Source organism: Sciurus vulgaris (assembly GCF_902686455.1).
Source record: "Sciurus vulgaris genome assembly, chromosome: 3".
In the NCBI taxonomy this organism is placed as follows: domain Eukaryota; kingdom Metazoa; phylum Chordata; class Mammalia; order Rodentia; family Sciuridae; genus Sciurus; species Sciurus vulgaris.
The window spans coordinates 170,140,802-170,148,137 of NC_136463.1; positions in this window are offsets into that span (position 1 = coordinate 170,140,802).

Below are 7,336 nucleotides of genomic sequence, written 5' to 3' on the forward strand. Positions count from 1 at the left end.
AATTGGCATGGGCCAGTCGTCATACCTGATGAGGACTTGAAAGTCTGATGTCATCCTGCTAACATCAGAAGTCAAAAGGTAGATCTAGGCAGGACTCTCTGGAAATTTCCCTGGGACACCCCCCACCCCCATATAATTAGAGGGCAGGAGAGACGCACTGTCCCTCCCCTCTCTCCCTTGATAGTGTCCCCCTTTCCCCTTTTCCATCTCTTCTAATAAACGCTTGCCTATTACTGTGAGTAACATATCTGAAATCTCTGCGGCATGACTGTGAGCACCAGGGTGAGGGGGGTGAGGGGGGCCTTTGCAACTGCCTCAGCTTCACGGCCGGGCTCATGTCCTGTAAAATCCATGGAAGAAATTGTTCAAATGGGCCAGGCGTGGTGGCGCATGCCTGTGATCCCAGCAGTTCAGGAGGCTGAAGCAGGAGGATTGGGGGTTCAAGGCCAGCCTCAGCAACTCAGTGAAACCCTGTCTCTAAATAAAATATACAAAGGGCTGGGGGTGTAGCTCAATGGTTGAGCACCCCTGAGTTTAATTCCTAGTACCAAAAAAGAAAAAAGAAAAACAATTGTCCAAATGGTCAGGGAGACTACTCCCTCCAAAGTGACAATCAGAGGGCCAGAATGCCATCAGGTTGTCATCAGTGAAGCAGGACTCACTGCTGGACAGAGCACATACTTGCAAAGTAGAGTCACAGCAAGATGTGTCTCAGATGGCAATCTGAAGGCATGGCAGTTATAGTCCCAGGTGTATTATCTCAGCTTCCAGATGTCAAATTTAGAAGGAAAAGTTCTGGTCTCCAACTGTCTTATTTGCATATGGGCACACTGTTGTCCAGGTGGCTATCAGCCAGCTGCCTGGCTCCATTACAGTTTGTTACAAGGGAGACTCAAAATAGAGTTAGTGCTGTCAAAACATAGTCACATCCGTAATTAAAATACAAATGCACTTAGGCTCACGTGAATTGTTTTTATGATTTGCTAATATTTTTTAAGGATTTTTGCATCTAAGTTTTTTTATTTCTTCTTTTTAGCTCTACATGACAGTAGAGTGTATATTGACAAATTATACACACACAGAGTACAACTTCCCATTCTTGTGGCTGTTCGTGATGTGGAGTTACACTGGTCGTGTGTTCACATATGAACACATTCCACTGCCTTTCCTGCCCCCATCCCTGCTTCCCTTCATTCCCCTTTGTCTAATCCCATGAACTTCTATTCTTGTGTGTTAACATCTGCATATCAGAACCTTCAGCCTTTGGTTTTTTAGAACTGGCTTATTTCACTTAGCGTCACAAGAATCTTAATGTAGCAAAACACAGCACACCTGGTGTGGAGAAAGATCGGTGAACAGATCAATGGTCTGTACACTGCTGTGAGAGAGCACAGGAGGCGGAAGAGCTCTGGAAACACCTAGCCCCACTGGGAGGCCCTCTGGGGATTGGCAGACAGCTCCTTGCTGGAGGAGTACTCAAGGAATTGGAAAAGGAGGAGTCAGGAAGGCGGGTTGAAGCACACCTGTAACCCTAGTGACTCTGGAGGCTAAGACAGGAGGATTGCAAGTCTGAGGCCAACCTCAGCAATTTAACAAGATCCCATCTCAAAATAAAAGATTAAAAGAGCTGAGGGTGTAACTCAGTGGTAAAATACCCCTGGGTTTAATCCCCAGTATAGAAGAAGAAGAAGAAAAAGGAGAGGCGGGGAGGAGGAGGGGGAAGGAGTGACTTGAGTAGAGTATGTGCTGGAGAATGTCTAGCACAGCCTCATGGGCCGACCAAAGCAGAGAATGTGGAAAGCAACAAAAGGTGTGGAATGGCACCCAAGTGGGGCGGGGGGATGGCATGCAGAAAGCAGGGGGCAGACAGCGCTGATCTAGAACCAGACCAAGGGAGTGGCCTTTGCCTTGCAGGCCAAGGAATCCTGAGGGACACTAGGCAGGAGAGAGATGTGTGCAAACCTGGCAGTTGCATATGGGAAGCTAAATCATGGGTACAGGGACATGATGCCCCCTTGGGAGCCCACCACCACAGTCCTGAAGACCAAGGGTAAAGGAGGATGGACGTGAGAGGAGATAACTAGACAGGCGGGAAGGGAGGGGGCGGGGAGAGGGAGTCTGGCCGAATTCAGAGACGTTAGCTGTGGAAATGCCTCTGAGGGAGCCTGGTGTGGGGCAGGTATTCACAATGGTTTGTTTTACACACACACACACACACACACACACACACACGCGCGCGCACACACACACACAGCCAGATAATGCAGATACCATGCTGACCAGAGTATAAACTGGTGCAACCTGGTTGGAAAGTGATTTTTGACAGTATATCAAAAATATTTTAAAAGATACAGACACCTGCCAGGTGTGTAGCGCACGCCTATAATCCCAGTGGCTTTGTAGGCTGAGGCAGGAGGATCACAAGTTCAAAGCCAGCCCCAGCAAATTAGTGAGATCCTGTCTCAAAATAAAAAAAATTAAAAAAAGAAAAGAGGGCTGGGGATGGGGCTCAGTGATTAAGTCCCCCACTCAGCACCCCCACTATTCAATACCTGGTACAAAAACAAACAAAAAACCCATACACCTTGTAAGCAATTCCCCTTTTAGGAATTTGTGGATGAAACGCATAATACGCACAGTTTGCTGTGTATGAGAACAGTCACTCCGCATCATTGGTTGCAATAGGAAAACACTTGAAATAACCTGAGTGTTCACCAGAAGGGACTGTTAAATAAATCTTGTCATTTCTATGCCAGAAAATGCCATGTGGGTACGAAAAACAATGGGATGGAACTCTGTAAACTGATGTAGAGTGAGTGCCAAATCCACTGGTGCATGGGACCAGGCAGGACTCACGTTGTCAGGGGCGGTGGTGCACATCTGTCACCCCAGCTACTCTGGAGGCTAAGGCAGGAGGATCACAAGTTTGAAGGCAACATAAGGAGGCCCTGTTTCAAAATAAAATAAGAAACTGGAAGGGGTAGCACATGCCTGTAATCCCAGCAGCATCAAAGGCTGAGGCAGGAGGATCGAGAGTTAAAGCCAGCCTCAGCAACTTAATGAGGCCCTAAGCAACTCAGTGAGACCCTATTTCTAATAAAATACAAAAAAGGACTGGGGATGGGGCTCAGTGGTTAAGTGCCCCTGGGTTCCATCCCCCCGCTTCAAAAATAAACAAAAGATTCATGTCATTAACAATGGTGTATTCTCACTAAAGAGATGTATAGACACAATTATACATATATGTGTGTGGGGGGTTAATCTTAGGGAGTGGGGCTGGGGGGACCAAGAGTCATCTAAAATAGGAGGGACACATTTAAACATATTTGTATTTTGAATTATTTTCCTAGGTACATTTATTATTTATTTTTTTTTTTTTTTTTTTTTTTTTTTTTTTTTTTGCGATGCTGGGGATTGAACCCAGGGCCTTGTGCTTGCAAGGCAAGCACTCTACCAACTGAGCTATATCCCCAGCCCATTTATTAATTTTTTAGAATAAAAATCAGTTTGTGGAAAACTAAGCTTTCTAAATATCATGTTAAAGATAGAAATCATAAATTTCATTGTTTTTCCTTCAAATGTTAGTTGCAGGCCAAAGACGCTCTGGTCTGTGGGTAGAGCAGGGAGCAAAACTCCCAGGGAACAAACAGAAACAACATGTATCCCATTTGTTTACAATAAAAAATAAATAAATTAAAAAAAAAAAAACAATTATTATGGAAAAAAAAAAAAAAAAAAAACTCCCAGGGAAAACTGACCTTAAAAAAGCAACTACAGGGTCTGGGGCTGTGGTCAGTGGTGGCGCGCTTGCCTGGCATGTGTGAGACCCTGGGTTCCATCCTCAGCACTGCATATAAATAAAATTAAAAATCCATTGACAACTAAACAATCATTAAAAAAAAAAAAAAGCAATTACATCCAGGCTCATGCCTGTAATCCCAGTGGCTTGGGAGGCTAAGGCAGGAGGATCTTGAGTTCAAAGCCATTCTGAGCAACAGCGAGGGCTAACCAACTTAGGGAGACCCTGTCTCTAAATAAAATACAAAGAAGGGCTGGGATGTGGCTCAGTGGTGGAGTGCCCCTGGGTTTAATCCCAGTACCACACACAAAAAAGTTTTGTGCTATTCGTTCCAAACTGTCAACCCAAGATGAGTTTGGTGGTGGTGTTCTAATTTCTTTTTATTTTATGTATTTATGTACTTTGGAAATGAGGATTTTACCGTGTTGCTCAGGCTGGCCTCGACCCCAGGGCTCAAGAAATCCTCCCTACAGATGTGTGTCACTGTGCCAGTTCCAAGGCAAGTTCTAACTGCAAAGAGGAAAATGTGCCTTAGAATATCTGGTAGTCACCACTAAGACCAACAAATCAAACTTCACATGCTCCTGCTGGGATAACGTGACATTATGTGCCCCCTGCTGCAATGCAATGTCATTCCTTTGGCCATTCCACTGAAAGAATGGTCCGAAGACCATTAGTCAGCATCGCTGGGGAGCTTGCTAGTAATGCAGAATCTCAGATCCCAGCCCAGACCTATTAAATTAGAATCTCTGCTGTACAAAGATGGCCAGGTGATGATTCTCCTCCCCCTCCCGCCCCTCCTCCTCCTCCTCCTCCTCCTCCTTCTCCTTCTTCTTCTTCCTTCTTTCTTCTTCTTCATACTAGGGATTGAACCGGGGTGTACTCAGCCACATCCCCAGCCCTTCTTAGTCTTCATTTTAAGACAGGTTCTCACTAAGATGCCTAGGGCTTCATTAGATTGCTGAGACTGGCTTTGAACCTGTGATCCACCTGCCTCAGCCCCCCCACCTCGAGTTGCTGGGATTACAGGCAGGAGTTCCTGGCGCAGAATCTACTAGACATACTTTAGATTTGTGGAAAACACAGGCAGAACAAACTAAATACTATAAGGAAAAAGTCAGACAGATCCGCAATGCAAACTCTGCAAGACAATGTCTTTGACTCAGGTGAGCCCAGGAAAGGGACTCTTCTTGATGAAAAGATACTGCAGAAAGCTCGTGCCTCCGAGGTCCTGGATTCGAGCCCCAGTGCCAAAAATATCCTTTTAAATTTTAAATTAAAAATAAGTAAATAAAATAAAAAATATTGGAGACATGCCAGTCAAAGGAAATACTTGATCTTGATTGTTTATTTATTTATTTTTGTACAAGGGATTGAACCCAGGATTGCTTTACTGCTGGGCCACATCCCCAGCCCCATATATATATGAAATATGTATTTATTTTTATTTTTTTTGGAGGCAGGGTCTCGTGAGTTGTTTAGGGCCTGGCTAAATCGCTGAGGCTGGCTTTGAACTTGAGATCCTCCTACCTCAACCTCCTAGCCGCTGGGATTACAGGTGTGCACCACTGCACTTGGTCTAAAACAATCTTAAAAACATAAGTTCTCCAAAAGAATTCCTTAGGCTACTTTAAAAGGCAAGCAACAAACTAGTGAAAAGTACAACATTAAGGACAGGCAATTCTGGTAGCTGTAATACATTAAATATATAAACAAATTCAACAAATGAATTACAAACTCACAAAAGAAGACACAGCCAATAAATTTATTTAAAATGATCTAGCTCAATGGCAATCAAAGAAACATAAATCATAAATTAACACCATAACACTATTTTCTTTTTTGACAGCAAACCGAGCATTATTTAAGGTTGGAGCCCAGCACAGGGGGAGTTAGAGAAATAAGCATCCATACACCAGGAACCTTCTGGAAGGCAGCTTTCTTAGTCATATCTTTGAGCCAGCAATTGCACTTTTTGGAGTCAATTCTAAAGAAACAATAATGAATGTAATCTAATGGAAAATATTTAGCATAAGAGTACTTACCACAGGATACTTTGCAATATCAAGGAATTGGATACAATTTGGGAGTCCAATAATGAGATATCAGTTACATAAACTGTACTGTCTAATGGATTACTATGATACCACTGAAAAGGAAGTTGCAAATATGTATTTTATATATATATATACATATATATGTAAAAAGTCACATATATATATATATATATATATAACACATGACAGCAAAAAGTATATATACACACATACAGATAGGTAGTATATAAGTGTAGTATGCATATATGGCATGCGTAGTAGACCATGATTTGAAACAGATATTCCAAAATAAACGACTAGCAATGATTTATGCATAAATTCTCTCTCATGGAATCATAGATGAGTGTTTTGCTTGTCCTTGTCATTGAGTAAACATATACTCCATCTTATTCACAAGAAAGGGTGTTATATCATTTTAAAACCCAAATAGCACCTGCCACGTGTTTGCTTCTCTGACCAGATGTGCACACACACACCTCAGCCCTGTGCCCAGATACATGCTTTCTCTCCAGAACTATTGGGAAGGTGGGGTCAGAAAGAGGGGCTGCCTTACCCAGCCAACTTCATCTCACCCTCCTGAGAACCAGGGTCGGGGATGCAGAATTTCTGCAGGTTGGGGGCGGTTTCCAAGGTGCTGACTATTACTCATGATTGAACACAGGGGTGCTCTACCTTAGAGTCACGTCCCCAGGCCTTCTTATTTTTTTATTATAAAACAGGGTCTCCCTAAATTGCTGAGACTGGCCTCAAACTTGCCATCCTCCTGCCTCAACCTCCCCAGTCACTGGGATTACGGGTGTGCACCACTGTGCCAGCTCAAAGCAGGCTTCTGGGCAGACCCACACCAGAGAGGGCCACACTCCTTTCCCTTCCCATCCTAAGTGAGATGGACCTGCAGGGGTCCCTCCAGAGTGGGAACTCCTGGGAGAGGGCAGCAGAGCAGAGTCCAAAGGCACTGGTTTATGGCAACTCATAAAAACTCCAGGTGGAGCCTGTGCCCAGCGGGGGAAGGACAGGAAGAACACTCGTACCCACTGAAGGGTTATCATGCTGGGTCAAAGAGACCTCCAGGGGTCCAGGGTTTCTATCTGTCCTGGGGGGCCCCAAAGGAAGAACCCCTGGCCCTGCCAATCTGGGCCTCCTGGGAGTTCTGCACCTCTTCCCCATGCACTATCCTTCAGGACAGGAGGGGGAGAGCTGAGCCCTCTTCTTGTGGGGCAGGAAGAAGGGTCTACCCTCCCTGGTGGGTGCTGTCCACCTGCAGGGAGGGTCTGGGTCCTGGGCGGAAGTTCACCCCATTCTTGGTGTTCACTCACATCACCTCAGGTGTCAGGCTGTCACCAGGCTCCAGGCTCCCAGGGACCTGTCGGGCACCTGCCTCCCCACCCCTCACCCACTCTCTCCCTCTGGGGCCCTATCTTCCCTTATATGGTGAAGGCAGTTCCCACAGGAGGGGAGGTGAGGACAAAGGTCGCTCTCC